This window comes from Labrus mixtus, chromosome 12, assembly GCF_963584025.1.
Source record: "Labrus mixtus chromosome 12, fLabMix1.1, whole genome shotgun sequence".
NCBI lineage: Eukaryota > Metazoa > Chordata > Actinopteri > Labriformes > Labridae > Labrus > Labrus mixtus.
The window spans coordinates 25,080,615-25,099,779 of NC_083623.1; the positions used below are offsets into that span (position 1 = coordinate 25,080,615).

At 42.5% G+C, this 19,165-nt stretch overlaps 1 protein-coding gene across 1 annotated transcript in view; it reads left to right on the top strand.

Moving 5' to 3' along the window:
• The window catches only part of LOC132984495 (heparan sulfate glucosamine 3-O-sulfotransferase 5), a 76,807-nt gene that overhangs the window by 25,957 nt on the left and 31,685 nt on the right, over positions 1 to 19,165 (top strand). The window lies entirely within an intron of this gene.

The window sequence follows — 19,165 nt, forward strand, 5'->3', positions numbered from 1 at the left end:
TCTCTATACTTCTCTTTCTTTCTGCGTCTCCCTCTATCCCACTCTCCAAGCTGAACGCATTTCTTTTGATTGATCATTCGATAAGAGAGCATGCTTTGATTGGGCTTATTTGTCCTTTCAGCCATCACAGCCTGTGTCATGGCTGCAGGGCGAAGAAATCCACTGGAGCCATGTTTAAGAATTTTTCTACCCCTCAGTCATTAAGACCCAAGAAATATGTGAAAGGAGGTTCCAGGTGAAAAAGTACATGTTACTTCTGAGGTGTGTGTGCATCCTCTGGAGGTTGCAGAGCATCGGCTTTGGCCAGCTTACTCATCACCATTTATCTTTCCCGTTGATGTCCATTTACAGAGCTTCACGCCTGATGATTTCAGCAATCTAAAGTTATCACCACCTCACCAGCAAGTGCTGCTGTGCCAAATGGGCTCAGTGCCTGCCAACAGGACCACAGCGTCCCCCCGCCACTCCTTATCTGTGGGCGCTGCCGTCAACTAGAACAGCCTGGTCATTTTTAGTCTGGGCTTTACTCTTGTGTCCCCTCCAGCGTCTCCTGCAGGGCCGCTGTCATCTTTATGGATGTCACTCACTGCACGAGGACACGGCCGTGCAAAGCCTTGGCCCCCAAAGTCCTCTGGAGGGGGGGCACAGTGCCAGGGCCAGATCATCTGAAACCCTTCCTAAAGAGCCTGCGGTGGCTTTATGCCACCTCTGCAGAGTCATTCTGTCTTTGGAGACTTCTAATACACTCACCCTCCGTTTAATCCACTTCAAAGCACACTGGGTTCATAAAAAGATACACTCAGAAGCTTATGTTTCTCAATTTCAGAATCTTATTCGTCAGTTATGCCCTGATGCATCACTGTTTTTTGTTTTTTTTTGGACATCCAACAGATCAGATCTGTTCTCAGCAGCTGCTTTACATGCAGACAAAGGAGATAATCTCATCATCACCTGAGTGTGGCATCATGTTGCACCATCTCGGCTCGTTTGATCAGAGACAAGAAAAACAAGCTAATTGGCACTCCCCGGAGACTCAGAGCTGCAGGATACATCCAGACTGTCTCAAAACACTGAAAATTATTCTCTTTGAAATTATGCAATGCTTAAGTGTGCAATGCAGCACGGTGTGTCATTTATACTGGCGATTTCCAAAATGAAACCAGACACCGGGTTCTGAAGCACACCCTTAACTCGCTCTAAGTTTACACTGAACTTGCAGAAAATTGCCAGCGCTACAGAATAAAAAGTTGCACTCAGCGCGAATTCTGTACATAAAAATACAGCTGTCTTATTAGCTGATATCACAGCATGAAGCTGCAGTAAATAAAGAGTGTCCTGCGCCCCCCATTGCTTCTTCCTGTGTGCCCAAGTGCAAACTTTGTGTCCTGTACCGACACTCATCAGCCCAGGAAGTGCTGACTCTAAACTGATAGCGCCACACTGGTGTCCTTGCTCATTTCTCCATGAACTATACGTTCAAAGTAACAGAGCTTTCTATTTAAAGAACTAAGGGTGTGTGTACATTAGCGGGGATTTTTTGCAATGGAAGTGCTTATGTCATCAGTTTCTTGTTGGAAGTTATGTCAAGACTTTGGTAGTGCATGGTCCAATTATTCTGAAACAAACTATTAATTAAAGCACAACAAAAACCACAAAGTTAGGATGCCACTGACAGAACATGAACCTACAGTTAAAGGAAGAATGTGCATCATTTCACATATAAATACAGCAGAAACAAAGTTTGTCCTCTGTAAATGTCTCTCTGAGTCATGACTGTCTAGTGTGAAGCTCAAGTCCTGCTGGCTGTGTTGTTGTCAGAGCCATGTTTACGAGAAGAAGAAAATACTTATTTGAACGTCATGTAAGTGTTTTTAGATCACGCTCATTCTGTGTCGGTTTATGTGCAATGTGAAGTTACTTCATAGCTAACTAAATGGCGCTAACATTAGCCCGCTAACACATCAATGCAGGTCACAGGCAATTGCAGCTTGAGCAAAGGACAAGTTTGTCCGCCGCTTTAGTTCTCGCTTGCGCTTGAATGTGATGGGAGAGGGGTTGGAAGTGTGGAAACATTACGCTGGCTAGCGGAGGCTTCAGAATAGTGGAGGTGTGGCCAAACAGCAGTTTGTTTTAGTTTCATGCTGGTGCTCAAGGGCGACACCTACTGGATCAAAAAGTCGCACATCCTTTGAAAATCTCATAATAATACAGATTTTATGGACTATACTGGAGATTGTTTGACAAAATATACACATAATTATGTACAGAGAGGTTACATATCTTTGACCTGGTATTGTCTTTCAAATCTGTCATGATGTTAAGCACTTTTTGTGGATGTCACAAAGCACTGATGACTCTAAAATGGCTTGTTTCAAAAGGTATGTATCCCTTTGTCCTCGTCCAGTAAAGATAACATACAGAAGTAAACCATAGCTCAGCACACAGTCATGTTAGATTGACTTAATGAAAAGATAGATGTGTACAGATATAGCCGTATAGATTGTAATTAGTGTGACACAAAGCAACGTTGGCTCATGGACATGAGTAGTTAAATCTTTAAAATCAACTCACATGGACTCAGAAACCAACTTCACACAACTTTGAAGAGTAGCTGAATCATAACCAAGGCCCGTGGACACTAAAGAACACTCTGAGCAGCATTTTCCGAGAGAATATAAGCTGATGTAATCGCTAGTTAATGGGCTAAACAAAGACGCAGAAGCACAGATGTCGTCTCTTATGAGCCAAACACAAAACTGTTTCCTAAAAGACAACATGTCGGAGGAAGACTGACGCAACATCTTTAAATCTTTCGCCTCATCACCTCTGTTGTCGCTTCAACAACAACAACAACAGATTCAATGAGGTTTGCAGTGCTGCAAACAAAGACAACAGCAGATGTGCAGAGACGTCCCTGAGAAACTGTTCTAATGTCAGCCGGCGATCTGGTGTCGATCATTTATGGGTGTCATCATTCATTCCTATATCTGCGTCTCAAATGCAAAGAATTATCCTGCATAAGATTCAGACTCAGATGACTTTATTAATCCCAGAAGGGCAATTCTTTTCCACAGCCTGGTCGGGGGAGAGGGGACAGTGGACTGGGTCTGTAATTGGGGACGGAGTGGTGTGCAAACCAACCGCTAGGCCCCAACTGAGTCTTATTAAAAGAAATGAGGACAACATAAAGGAATCAAACACAGACACAGCAGCATTCGGACAAACACAAGCACATGCCAGAAACAACAGATCAGCAGACGAAATGTATTTAATAAAGAGATAAATAAATGAACAAACCGTACAGCATTCAACAGTCTGATGGAGGAATGAATAAAAGAGTTGGTGTGTTCGTTGTTTCTCCTTGGAGTGGCCACATAGCGTCACCCAGAGGAGATCAAAGAAAAACGCCCTCTGCAAATAATACTCTGCCATTTATCACCTACACATTTTAAACTCTGCAGTAGAAATGGCATGTCCAAAATTCTTTTAATTGTCATTTTAAAGCATTTACTGACGATCAACACCAAGAATCTCTACAATCGAAATGAAAAAGTTAGAAATGAACCAGAAATAAATGATGAACGTGTTAAAATTAAAAATCCACCATGTTTTTACACCAAATTTAGCTATGTTTGTGATATTCCCATTTTTTTATGAGTAGAATCCAAGGGTGTAATGATCATTTAACCTGCATTGGAAATATATGCCTACATTGTATTTTTTGCTCGTCTACAAAATATCTTCATAAAGGTCATGTGATGGTGTTCTTTCCATTACTGGTTTCATTTGGGATGAGTTCTTCCATCTAAAGCCTGGTTTACACCTCTGCATCACTGAAGCTCACCTACGCCGTCATGAGCTCTACATTGGTCTAATGCAAGTTGGCAGTCCTACTTCTATGCTAGTTTTATCACCATTTTCCAGGTCTGCCACACTCTGCTTTTTTGTGTAAAGGAAACCATGGTGACTGAAACTGAGAGTATTATGTTGGATTTGGACATGTTAAATATCGAGCAGCAGTGGAATTATTGATAAGAAGATAAAGAGACATCTGAGGAGATGGAATGGACTGCCGCTGAATCAGTTGAGGCAGAGGACGGGGGGATTGTTTTTGCACTAATTCAGCCATTGAGAGACGAGGATAAGAAGATACAATTCTGATATTTTCAGATATCAGCAAGTAGATTTGATTTATTAGCAAGTAGGCTTGTCATCTGCAGCCATATATCTCACACAGTGGCGATTCTAGAGTCTGTTGGGGCCCCCCCAAAAAAATTGGGAGCTTAAGCCTAACATTGATAGTAAAGGTATATGATGACATCGTCAACAAATGTACAATCTTTACAGCTTACCACTTTAGTAACACTGTAACTCTTCCTATTGTAGTTTTTATTTTAGTTCAGTTGTAGGAGTATTTCAACAATGATCTCTAAAAGCTGCTTTAGGGAAATTTCTAGTAACTGCTCACATTCACGGTTTTCTCTCTACGTTGGTTAAATTTGCCGATTTAAGCATTGAAATGCATTTCCACAGTTGAATTGAGACAGGCTAGAATCCTCTCCTCCCTCTCCCCACATGTTGAACCACAGTCAGGCACAAGTTAAAACAGCACACTTTTAAGATTTCCACTCATTAATCTTCTCTGTGAGTCAAACAGGCAAACACAAAGGGCCCTGCTGGCTTCCCTGCATAATGAGTCTAAATGGGTCTAAATGTCAGGGAACCAGAGCCCCTGCTGTATCCTGGCAGGCCGCTGTCACATTGCTAACAGCTGACTGGCACATACAGTCTGCCACAGGAGCCGGGCAATTACGTGGGCAGACAAACTCCCTTATCTCTAATGAACACTTGCAGTCGCTTTAAAAGCTTTCACATCTGTCCTGGCAGCGAGGGAGGATGTGGGGATGAAGTGTTAGTGGCTCTTACCATCGTGCAGTCTCCTCTGAACTGAGGACTCTTGGAGGGAGTGAGCAAACAGCTGATTTATTATTGTTCAGAGGTTTAAAAGATGCAGAGCAAAAGACCAGATTCTTTCTCCAAATTATTGCTTTCAGTGTAATGATTTTGGATATTTAAAGGATCCATTTCACAGCTCTAAACTCTCACATTGCAGAATCTCTTACTGTACTGTTAAGATTGTATGAATGGGATTAGTTAATACTGATGCTTTGGGGCGCTGGTGGTGCTGTGGTTAGTGCGCGCGCCCCATGTATGGAGGCTATGGTCCTCCAGGCGGGCGGCCCAGGTTCGAATCCGGCCTGTGGCTCCTTTCCCGCATGTCATTCCCCTCGCTCTCTCCCTGATTTCCGACTCTATACACTGTCCTATCTCTCTATTAAAGGCACAAAAAGCCCAAAAATAAATCTTTAAAAAAAATAAAAATACTGATGCTTTACAAAGCTGCCTATACCATCAGTGTGTGAATGGGTGTGAATGTGTAGGTGTGACAACAGTTTAAGTAGTCAGAAAACTGGAAAAGTGCTCACCAGCTTAAGTCGCTGTAGCTCAGTGGGTCATTCTTTAACTTTAATATAGGACTCTTTCAATCAAAGGGGCACTGGACATGGTTTGATGTGAAAAAGTCTACACTCTGATGTTAGCTTAGCCCGTTTACCTTTCCAGGGCTATCAGCTCTGTCTAGACCTACCTTTTTGTCCCTTTGACAGTGCAGTCATAGTGGCCATGGTAACAGGGGTCTACATAGGACCTGACCCCTGCTGACGCATGCTGTTCATTACTACCCCTCACCTCAATACATTATATTTGAGTCAGTTTAACAGAAAAAGTAGCGTTTGTATTTTCAACGGTATTAAAAGTCATACCGTCGGGATTTCTAAATACCCTGGTATACATTAATACTGTGATACCGCCCAAGCCTATTACTTATATAATAATATCAGAACTAACCCCGCCCACTTCACACCCAATGTCAGAACAGTTTCAGAAACTTAAATGACACAATTTTAGCCAGACTGTCACTAGACAAGCTTTTGCCAGTCAGCAGAGGACCAATGAGACGTGTAGAGAAACAGAGTGGTAGGTGTTTATTCTCCATGAAGAAGCTGCAGTCGGACCGGAGTTTTCACTGCTGCTGCTGGTGACAGGAAAGCAGGGTGTGAAAATCATCACTACAGGCTGCTGTATTAGACCCACTACCTGAGATTACTGGCATGTACACCTGCATAACCATCCCAAATAACGCACAATCTGAACCAGTGGTGCCAGGTAGAATAAAACAGAAAGGACCCAGTACAGAGCTCTGTGGGACCCCATGCCTAACAGCACAGGACTCAAGAGAGCAGGTTGTTATATAAAACGCGTTGAGACCTTTTTGAAAGGCGAGATCTCAACCCTGGGAGCACCTGACCTTAGATGCCAAAATAACTCTCAAGTCTGCCCAAGTATACAAGGGTCCACTGTATCAAAAGCAGCGCTTTGATCCATCAATAATAAAACACATGTTGACTCTGAGTCTACAGCCAATAACAAACCATTTACCACCTTTGTAAGTTGAATGTTCAGTGCTTCCCATCTTCAGGCATGAAATGCACTTTTATCGGAGACCCCCCATTTTACCAGTTTATTACAAACATCATTATTGATCTATTATTAAGAAGAGCAACTTTAAAGTCTGGGTAAAGAAAAAAAAGATAGATTCTCTAAGACCAAATACATGAACAGTGAAGGGGTGAAGTAAAATGAAAAAAGAGAAAAAAAGAAAAAATACTCAGTTTTTGAGTAAAGTTAAGAAGTTATTTATTGTACGTCTGTTGGGTACTGGCTTGGAGGTCTGAGGTGTGAGAGCAGGGTTCTGGTTCTGGTTCTGTCTTCTTCAGTTTCTCCAGTCTCAGAGGCAGTGTAGCAGAGGTGAGGTCTTGGAGGTGGGCATGGAATATTGAAGTCTTGAGGCATAGAAATCTAGACACAGAAAAAGACAAGATTTTTTAAGCAAATCTTAAGTTTGGAAAAAAATGCTAACTTGAATACCACGGTGGGTAAACAGAACTATCTGGCGTTGAGTACAGTATAAAAGCCAGATCAGTCGTCTACTTAGACGACTGATCTGGCTTTTATACTGTACAGTGTGTAGTTAGCTTGATTGCAAAATGAGCAGCAGGTGTGCAGGTATTGATCGGTGGCAAGGTGTGTATATTCACAGCTCCAGGTGAACACACACACATACAGGACAAACAAGAAAACACACACACACACACACACACACACACACACACACACACACACACACACACACACACACACACACACACACACACACACACACACACACACACACACACACACACACACACACACACACACACACACACACACACACACACAGAAAAGAGGAGGGAAGTAAACTGGAATCCTCACAGAGTAAGGTTGATTTTTTAGATTAGTTAAGTAGTTAAGATTAAGTAGTTTTCCATTATGCCTGGCCCTACCACCAAATTCCATGAATGATAACAGAAGCCGTCCGCATGCGTTTGAATGAACTGACCCTTAAAAGAACAAACAACATAATTAAGTCTTATTCACTGTATAATCAGGCTGCCGGTCGTATCTGTTGCATGCGGGATGAGGCATTGATTTCTACGTCCTTGCGCACAAAGCCGCTAACAACGCTGCTCTTCCCTCTAAACTTTGAACTGTATCAGCAGAGCAGACACTTGAGAGTAGAGACACCCCAAACATTCAGACGGAGAAGAGAAAACATATTTTGCATAACTGTGCTTTCACTGGTCACATCCGCATGCTTTTACATCAGCTCACATCATTAGCATGAATCCGAGCAGGAAGCTGACACAGCATTATGAAAAGGTTGAGCAGAGGATGATTACAGGGAATCTCAGAGCCGGTTTATCTTTCGCAAACACACACACACGCTGCTGCACGCCACACTGTCACCAGACAAGCTGTTGCCAGTCAGCGGAGGAGCGAGGAGACGTGAAGAGACACAGAGCGGGTGGTGTTTATTCTCCATGAAGGTGCCGCAGTCGGACCAGAGTTTTCACTGCTGCTGCTGGTGACAGGGCGGCACGGTGTGATTGACGGCACAGCCTGTGGAAATCATCACTACAGGCTGAGGAATAAAGCAGAATAAGCTCAGTGCTATCGCAAGTCAGCGGCCCCCGTGCTGAGGAATATGCATGTCACCCCACCTCTGACGGACTGTCTGTGCAAATGTAACGCTGCCGTCTTGAGATAGCGGAGGATTATTACACTTTTTCATTAAAGCTGCACAACGCAGCGGGGGAATGATAGCAGCTCTGCACATCAGCCAGAGGTCACATCATGTAGTGGGATGTCAACACAGCACGCTCACATTTACATTCACAGCTGAACAGACAAGTCAGCCAAAGGACAAGCGGGGTACAAGGTCAGACTGTCGCTGTTAACGTGGTTCAATGAGGGTCGGAGCAGGCACAGGTACACACAGTCTTTACTGAAGTCAAAGTACAGATACTGTGGGAAAGACATGGAGTCTGATCAGCTGATTTGTGAGAGTAAAAAATGAAAAAAGTTCACTATGTGAGACGTCCTGGCTGTATAAAAGTTATAAAGTAGCGCTCTGAAGGCCATTTATACTGACATTTACTATCTGAACCTCACCTAAAATATGACTGAAATCAAAATAATCAACATCAACTCTGCTCCGATGTGTAAATCAGTGAGATTGGGAATGTGTCACTGCTCTGACGCTGTCTGAAATGTTCTCTGGTTCACCTTCATTCTGATGTCACATGCGTCACGTTCACCAGACATCTTACCCTTTCCTGCTTCTGCGATCTGACAGTGGTCTTCTCCAGGGCTGAAGTCAAAGCTCTTCAAGTCTAACCACATTACATTAACTGGGCAACAGCAACAAGTAGTGAGCAGACACAGAGAGTACGGCTTGTTTTCTTGAGGAGTCGGAGCATTTCCTCTCACTCACAGAGCTCAAACTGCACGTACACTTTGGTCTTACAGCTCCTGTTAACTCTGACGCTGCTCTGGTCCCCGGCATCAACAACGTTACTCTGACACACACCGACCGGACGCACACACTCACTTCAGTTCTCTCTCTCTCTAAACTTGCTTCACCACCCAGACTAGACGTACGCTATAGTACAACACATCTCTTCTCAGCTGTTCTCTTCCCTGTCTATCCATCTCGATACGTCTTGTACTCATCATGTTTGAATTGATTCTGTTTTTGAAATAAACACAACGTACTTGTGCCCTACTGAAATAATTACAGCTCAGTGACGACATCCCTAATCCCAAATATGCCCCTATGCCCTACTGTTGAATGACATAGCCCCTCCTATGACCCTTAGTTGCCACCGCAACCAAAACAGCATCGCCACCTTCAATGCTGTGTTGATGCTAGCTCCAGGAAATTACAATGCCGATACTATACCTACCCTACCACATGCCCCCTATTTACCCCCACAACTCAACTGTGTAGGCTGATGGGCAGCCAGAGCCAGGACATCATGGGGGTTGTCAAGTTGGACCCTCCCTTCCTTTTGTCCTATTAGTCCCACAACACCTCGGGAAGGCCAGAGTCACCCATGTCCATGCAGGCTCTCACCGCCCACCACACCCACACGTAGTCCTTCTATAACTTACCTTAAAAATGCAGTAGAGAAAGTGCAGATTTCTGTGTTAGTGATGGGAATTCTGGATCATTTTCCTCAGCTCTGATCATTTCGGCTGTTTATTACCTAACATTCTGACTTTAAATTAAATCAGTAAAATTAAGCAGTGTTTTTTGACCTGTCCATGACACAGTATGTCCTAAAAATGTTTTGTTTCCCTTCAAACACTTAACCCACTGCAGCTGGTTTACAGTGATATTTCTATCAAATAATATCACATAATACAATAATCATCAGTCCTAGGATATCATACAGTATGAAAATGTAGGAGGCAGGGTGTCATGATTTTGTCTTATTTAGTTTTGTATTTCCTAGTGTTGATTGTTTCCTAGTTTAGTCTTCAGTGTTTCATGTATTTATTCTGTAGTTGTCCTCAGTGTTTCTTGTCTTGTATTTTCTCCCTGCCTCTGTGTGTTTCCCTCCAGTCTTGATTGTCCTGATTGTCCTCACCTGTGTCTTGTTGGTCTCACCTGTGTTTGATTACCCCTGCCTATTCAGTCTCAGTGTTCCTTCCCCACTGTTGTTAGATCATTGTTGAAGTTTGTTGTAAGTGAGTGTAGTTTGTCTTTCAATGTCAGAGTTTCCAGTGTTTCCTTGTTGCTCCTTGTTTTCCCTTTTTGGATTTTGGTTCTTGTAAGTTTTTGTTTTGTATTTTGCCTCTAGAAAAAAAATAAATCGATTTTGTTAAACTTCTGTGCTTGGGTCCAGTTCGTTCTCAATCCTTGACATAGGGGCACCTATACCATAGTGGGTACGTTGGGCGCCCAATGTACAGAGGCTGTAGTACTCGCCGCAGCGGCCGTGAGTTCAAATCCGACCTCGGACCCTTTATGTATGTCATCCCCCACTCTCTCCTCCCAACCCATTTCCTGTCTCTCTCTTCAGCTGTCCTATCTAATATAGGGTGAATAAAAAAAAAACTTAAAGAAGAAAATGTAGGAGGTATAAGTACAAAGTCATCAGCCCAACATAAGTGGTAGAAACACTTAAAACTCTACTCCTGTAAAGCACAACTGTAACCACTGACACTGGCAGACGTCTTCTATTGCAGAGTGAAGAGTTGAGTGTCTTTGACTGGAGTGAGTACTGCAGCATGAAACATGCAGAATGGCCACAGGGTCTTGACCTTCATTAAAAACACACTTTGACCTGAATGCTGTGTGAATGCATAATAAGGTCTTGCAGTGTTTTATGGCACAGCGTGGGTGTTGTTCAGCAGCTCATGAAAGTCCTGCTGGAGCAACAAGCGGCTCGGTGGTTAACAACCGCTCTGATTTTCTGCTCCATAAATCAGACAGGCTAATCCCTTTAAGACCAGTGGCACTGATCACTGTGGTCATATACCTGATAGGAACAGCTTGTGTAAAAGATTAGCCTCGGTTAAAGGGCAATAATAAAACTACAGTGGGTCTTTGCTGATTGCACTGGCTGCCTTTAAAACAGACTCTGAGATCAGAAATAAGATTTTCCTGATTCCAACATTCCCCAAAGATTCGTCTGACAAATTCCTTCAAATCCACATTTGTATGGATCGTCTTTACTGGATATAAAATCATTCTCGGGGCCCAGATGATCAAAAGTAATGTGACTGAGCTATTGGATTGGATCAAATCTTGCAATATGGCTGTTCAAAAAAAATAAAAAATAAAATATATATATATATATATATATATATATCACAACATTGTATAAATCACGTCCTCATATCTTGTTTTATGATTAAAACCTCCAGTTTACGTTGATCAAAACTCTTGAGCAGGTTTCAGTTAACTGTTCCTGATCCCAGCAGAGGGCTGGATTTAGTTATACAACGATGTTATACAACTTTTAAGAAGGTCGAAACGATGAACATTTTTGAACATTCTTTGATTATTTAGATGTTATTTTTCATATTTTTCACCTGAAGGCTGTAATGTTGCAGTAAAACATATTAAGTAGGGTTTTAAAGCAGCTGTGAGGATCTTTCAGTTTCTGTGGATTTTGGCGCCCCCTATGGACAGAGTATGTAGTATCGCCTTTAGAGCCTCGAAATCCAGAATTTGGTAGTTCTATTACAGTAAGTATATATCTGTACGAGGTTGATCCTGTCTAGCTAAATAGTAGAGGCTGCTATGTAAAGTGTCATCAGTATGAACTTATCCCATTCATACACATTCACACACCGCTAACAAAGCAGCGGGAGCAACTTGGGATTAAGTGTCATGACCAAGGACACATCGGACATGTGGCTGCAGGAGCTCGGGATTGAACCCCAGACCTTCAGGTTAAGAGACGACCAGCTGAGTCACAGCGTCGATCACTAGCTTCATGCCTTCTTCAATACAGGATCATGTTTATTTAGTAACTTTTTGTCTCATTTGAGGATTATACAAAAATGCAACACGTGTTTTCAGACTTGGCAACCATGATAGAGATGTAACAACAGATATCCACCATGTTGTCCAACTTGGTCATTTCTGGTTCCAAAAACCAAGACGGTGAGGCACCAATGGGTGATATCATAATGCCTTCTTCTTCTACTTTCTGTATTGGGTCTATGGAGTCAGACAAACTGATATACTTCAGTAAACCCTCTGACACATTCAGAAGGTTTCATACCGGAGGAAATCAAGCCTTTAAGTCTTTATAAAAGCTGTGAAATAATTGGTCGTACTCAGTTATGAGTCGACACAAGTCTGCTTGGAGATTGACCCTCCTTTATTGGCCAACTTTTCAATGGGACGGGGTCATGCTCCCATCTCAGCTGGCCCTTGACGTGGGACATGGAAGGCTGGTAAAGTCGGAGCGAGCGTCCTCGTGAACGGGCGGCTCAAGGTGGCGAGCTGCGCTGAGCTGTGCTTGAAGGCTGTCACTTTAACAGCTGACCTTGAGTGGAGATCCACTCAGAAATTTATGGCTAATAATGTTCTAAGGAGTCCCATTTCCAAGATTCACTGTCACTTTGTACTCAACCATCGGTCTGCCTCAGAAGACAATCTGCACTCCTGACACGGCTGAGCCATAAAAAATATTAACCAGCCACCTCAGTGTCCTATCCAATTATGTGAAGAGGGGATTAATACTTTAAAAAGCTGCTAGTTTTTAACAGTTATTGCAATTTATGTGAGCTGTTTCGCAGACACAATAAGACTGATTGACTGGAGGGTTGTATTTAATTTCCTGTCTCAGCTGTGCTCGACTGATCTCGAAGAAGAACTGTCAGTGGCTTGGCTTAAACATCTATCTATACTTCCAGGAATCTCAGTGTGTTTGTGTGTGTGTCTGTTTGTTAGTCGAGTTTCTAAATAACCATTCGTACGATGGACGTCAGACTCGGCTGTGGACCCAAGTTAGTGCAGTGCTGGTTGTGAAGCAATCATGAGCATCATGTTTACATGAGCTCATATTGTTGGTAAAACATTTCAAATAGTTTTGCTGTGGCTCAATACGATGGAATCAAAACCTACCGGAAACACAGGAGAAGCAGAAACAACAAACACAGCGCAGAAGGACATTTGCCCGCAGGACACACTCAACATTGCAACGTAGGTTTACCGTTTGGTTTTGCTAAATGGGGGCTACCTTTAGTACTAAATACGGTCCCTCTTCCGCAAACAACACACAAGGTGAACAAGCAGAAGGAAACTTGACCAAAGCAATGTTATTTAGGTACACGTTAGCTAACCGTCATTGACAAATGTCTGATGAACTCTGTTGCTTCAAAGCTCATTTGGGCACCTTGGCTGACCAAGCTGTCACCAAGCACATTCTGAACGGGCACTAGTTAGGAAATCTAGCTTATGATGCTTCCACCATAACACTGTAACCTCAATAATAACAGATAACTCAAATAGTTTCACTCAAAAGGACAGCTGCTTGTGTTGTTGCTGTTACATGGTGTTTTCCTTTTTGTGAATTTCCACCAGGAGCATGATGGGAAATAATCCAATTGGGCATCCAGTTGAAATCTTCTAGTCGTTGTGTGATCTCGTAGTCTGTCATCAGAATGATTTGGGATGTTAGAGGGTGTCATACTTGAGTAGAGCCTGAACGATTAATCGGCCAGCCGAAAATATCGGCCGTTATTAGCATATCCAATGACTATCGGTATCGGATAATTTTATCACAGATATGTGCCGATATAACTAGATTTGTTCACCACCTCCTAGGCTATCCTTCCTTACTTTTAATATCTCTTCCTGGTAGAACTTCCTCACCAACAAACACAAAACACAACTCTCCCGCTAAGTATGATTGGCTTTAAAATCTCATGTGACCGTGTCTTCATGTCAAGTAAGCCCAATTTGCCCCCAACCCTCAAGGTTGACAAATTATTATGAATTAAAAATGTTCTTATATACATCAAGGCTTCCCAATATGATTCTTTAGAAATCTTGACTTCTACTATACAAACTGCAGGTTTTCATAGGAGGTGAAATGCTAATCCTGACTTTGTAGCTGTGTTGTTTTACACTCAGATTTAGATTGTTTCCCCTTCATAACTTTTAGTTTACCATCCTGACACTTGTCGTTCATTTTCATGAGCCTTCTGTATAACTGCATCTCGCCTGAGGCTGAGGAGAGAGGCATCTATAAAGACTCCACAGGTGTTCCCTAAAAGATCTACGCCACTGATCCCCTGTGTTTTGTCAGGGTAGCATCAAGCTCTGCTTTCTGACATTTCTGGCGGTTTTCCACCACTTTAGTTGTTCCTTGCTGATAGTTATACTGCAGACAGCAAGTTGGTTTCCATATTCTTCACTGTGAACCGAAGTATGACAGTGCAACACAGGTTGTTGTGTATAAGTGAATAGATAGATTTGATTAGCGAGCAGCAGCTGTACGACTTGGTTCAGTAAGTTACTACGTTCCATTCATTAGAAGGCTTTAAAAATATTTAATTCCAAAAGAAAAAGGTCAGAAAACCTCCCACATCATTTATAAACAGACTTTAAAATTCAAACTGTTTTATCCTATTTAGTGAAAATGTTCACACAGCCCTCTCAGGGGTCTTGTTAACTTTCTGCTGGGTTTATGCCTTCCTGTTTGGTGCTGAGAGAACCCTCTTGTTGTTTTTTGCAGATTTTATGCCTTTTTTTTTTCTCATGTTAAAGGAGCGATATGTAACTCTGACACCTAGTGTTTAAAATCAGTACAGTTTAAATTCATAACATTGTAGAGAGCTGTCTCCCCCCGCCCCCTCCTCTCTAGAGTTGATGCTCACACAGGTCACCATGTGGTGGACACTGAAGCTTCAGTGTTTATCCAGCTCTGCATCGGTCTGTAAACCTTTCTGTGTTCTAACCTCTCTCCATTTTTCAAAAGCATCTCCAATATTGATCCTAGTTTGATCACGTTTCTGCTCGTGGAGCTTATTAGAAACATGCAGAGGCTTTTTAGGTCGAGTACAATCACTTCTATCTGAACCACTTCTCTTGAACACTTCCATCACTGCAACACCTGTTGACCTGATAACTGCTCTCATATCTGACAAACCAAGGGGCGTCCAAAACAGCTGTTGGGTGGGGGGGGGGAGCTTAAAACCGCCTACCTTCTCTGGTCCAAACAAATATGTAATATACTGTGAATCATTTCTAAAAGACTGACATGAGACAACTTAGACTGAGTTTTACAACTTTACATTGCACCAAACATCAGGAGTGCTGGAAGTCGGTCAGGGTTGTGTTTCATATAATTAGGTCACACTTTCTGCTGCGCAAATTCATCTTTCAATAATTTATTTAAAAATTCAGGATTTAATAAACATAGAGTATTAACAGCAGCTCATACCAGTTTAAGTACATTTTACACTTTACAGACAACAAACTTCACACCCAATAGTTCTCCCATTTGGTTTGAATTGATTTTTTTCACATCATCCGTCCATCTCCTTCTGTGTCAGCACACCGTGCTAAAAATGTTATACTGAATTGTGCTGCTGCGGTTAGCGTCCTGTCCATCACTGTTATATTTAAGTCTTTTGACTTTGGTGCCACACAGCTCAGGCATTGATGAAACCCACAAGTCTCACAAAGTGTAATAATTACAATCCAGCACACAAGGACATCACTTTCCCAGGGCTGTATCAGCTCGTGCACAGTAACCAGACGCAAGGCGGCTTAAAGTGAACTCGTGGTGACACTGCACTTTCTCACCCAAAACACCTCTTCCTCTCTCTCTCTCTCTCTCTCTCTCTCTCTCTCTCTCTCTCTCTCTCTCTCTCTCTCTCTCTCTGAGCGGCTGCCTCGACCTCATGCCAGCTTAGGTTATAAATTAACGTATTTAGCAGGTTTGGTTTTGCCTCCTGTGGCCTGATGAAAACAGGTTGCACGAGAGAGGAAGATGTACCCCACAGCTGTAGAGGTGGGATAAGCACAAGTGGACACGAGGGCTATTTGTCACTGTTAATTATTTGACTGCTGCAGCTTAACAAAAGACATCCAAACTAATTAACAAACATAACCAGGGGAGCTGCAGGGGACATTGCGGACGCGTTAACACTCAGGCCTGTTTTGGTGCTGAATGAGTTTATAAAGTAAACTTTTAAGTACTTTGAGAAAAGAGTTTGACTACTTAAAATCCTATTATTTTCATCTCAATAAGGACTAAAGATTAACATTTTATTAGATTAAATTCTGTTTATAATTCTCTGTATGATAGCTGGCTACAGGAGCCCAGTGAGGCAATTGAGAAAATTAACTAATTAATCATTATCTGTATAGTTTTGGTATATCTCCTGCCTCTTGTGTTTTGGAGTTCAGGGCTGATTGATTGACATCTGAAACAGGCCATGAAGATGTAAATATACAAGCTCAAGTCCATTTAGCATTTGCAGAAGGTGGAGCAGGGGATGTTATAAATCAAGCCGGCTGTTTGTTTGGTCTGCCGAGCTAACATCAGCTGGGTCTCCAGAGTCTTTGGATGACCCTGATGAAGGCCACAAGCCGAAACTCGTCGGCCTCATTTGTTAACAAAGTTGATCTTCGTGCTACAAGTGTCCCTGGAGCTTTTTGTCCTCTTCTAAGCCTTTCTCTCTTCATGCACCTTGTTGGGGAAGTTCTCCAGAGTCTGCAGCACCGCGCTCTCTAGAAGCACATTGTTGTTTAGTTCTCTGACGGCAAGTTTAGTAGAAGCGTGTTGTTGTTTAGCTCGGTGCTTTGTTCTACTGAGAGAAGTTTTCCTTCCTGCACACAGACTCAGTTACTTATTAACGTGTTACACAGGCTATTACACAAAATAAGTTCCATATAATATTCCACATAGCATCAGGAGGACTTTATAAACACTTTCACCTTTTTATGTGTTGACTTATCTCTGTGTTTTTAGCATCCAAAAGGAAGACATTATGTAAAGTGTTAAAGCTTGCCAGTGCACTGAGGGGGGGGGGGTTTAAGATAGTGAGTGAAATCATCCCTTCATCAGAGTTGTGTTATCGTCTTGTAGCTCACTCTGTGTTTCAGCCACGGGGAATCCCGCTCCTCTTCTCTCCTCGTCTGTTTCATCCAAGTACAACGTAGCTGCTAATAATTTGAGAGACGAGGTGCAACATGCCGCCGACTCACCAGCAGAACAATCTGTTGCACGCAGGGCTGTCTCCTTTTAATAATTCAAATGAATCCACACTCGTGCATGTTTGCATAAATTAAATGAATATTTGTTCTGCAAGGCTTGGCAAACACAGTCCTGTCACTGCGATGTGTGAGCACGGTCATGAGGAGCGGTGATCTCCTCAGTGATATCAGGGAACAGCTCAGTTTCACTGCCTCATGTACGACCCTATCATGTGTGATTTACTGCTTTCCCTCCAAATGTAGTCACTTTCTTCCACATGATTAAAGTGCTCTGTAGTCCTCCTGGACATCACAGCCGGAGGGATTTGACCCTGCAGCCCCCGACCTCCAGGGTTAGCCTTCAGCACTTTAATAACAGACACTGGCTGCCATGTTCAGTTACCGCCTGACCCCCTTTTCCCTGCAGGAGGAAATATAATAAGCAATGATATACATGTTATTGATTGCTTTGTGCTTGGGCGTCCACAGTATTGTTTCGGTATTCTGGTAATTGGGGGGGCTGCCGCTGGAGGGGATGACCTACGGCCTGATTTGAAGCAGAAATCAGAAAGAAGCACCCTGCAGATTATTTATAGAGTCATTTATTGCACTGTATCCCCTCAGGGGTGGATTAATCACCTGCTTCATCAGGTGTCCCTTATCCAATCCTGTTTTTTGAAACCAAGCAGCATGTGTGAAACATTATGACTCAACTATTCTGAAATGTGTTGCCGGTATCTTGTTTTGTTTCTATTTCTAACTTTCTGCTTCAAAGTAGCAGGTGCTCAGAGATTCTGATGTCAAACCTGCACGAGTTTAAAATAGAGTTAGTGCATGCAGACGGGGGGCTGCCCATGACTGACAAGGGCCCAAAAATGTTTGGAAGTCACATTCGCTATCTTTTATTCATATTAAATTATACATGAATAAGTATAATAAAATATATATTATAAATTAATAAACTTATGTGATTATGTGATTTTTTCTTTTGCAATAAAAGTAACATTCAGACAGCCTTAGTGTTGCTTGTCGTTGGGCCCAATGAGATATCTTTTCATGGGGCACAGAATTCCTGGCAGCGCCCCTCCAGGCAGGTACTAAAGCTAACCAAAAGACGTCAATTTGCCTCTCTTCAGCACAAGTTGTACAAAAAATGTCAAATTACAGTTTGAATTTGGTCGACATGTAGAGAGACATATATACTTCTAAAACCTTCTACAAGCTGCATGTCTCTGCCCCTCTAGCCAAGTTTATTCTGAGCTCCAAAGTGAACCGTTTGCAGTACCATTAGGATGCCCATTTAGAGCACCACAGACTACAGAGGGAATTCACCTCTTCACCTTTGCAGAACTGCTGCTTTGCTTCTTCTAGCAGAACAGTAAATGTACAGTCAGCTATCAAAAACATCATCAGAAGACTAAAAAAGAGCTATACAAGCTCAAGTCAAGTCATGTTTTATGACACCATTCTCTCCAAGAATGTGTGCTCAAACAAGCCGTTTGGAGATTTTCCCTTCATGACATCACAAAGGGCAGTAACCCCTCCCCCAGGTGGGTGACACTCCCACAGCTAGGTGTTTGTTCTGCCCTCTGAGTCTGCCTTCTCACCGTAAACAATAGGACATGGAGCGAGAAAGACCGAGACACCCAAGCCCTTCCAGAGAGGGGGCGTGGTCAGACACAGCTCATTTACATATTTAAAGATACAGACACAGAAACAGCCTGTTCTGAGCAGGGCTGAAATAGAGGGGTTTATAGACATGATCAAATACAGGATCAGAGTGGATTTAGAATAAGAAACTTCACACACATGTTTTGAGGAGCTCTGAGAATTATTTAAACTGTTTGAAGAGGAGGAAAATATATGACTTTTCAAATAACTTTATTATCTGAACTCGTCAGCTGAATGTTGCTTAGAATGACTTTGATTGACATTGAATTAGACAAATACCCTTTCTTAGATTTCAGTTTTTGCAGTGCAGCAGACTTGTTT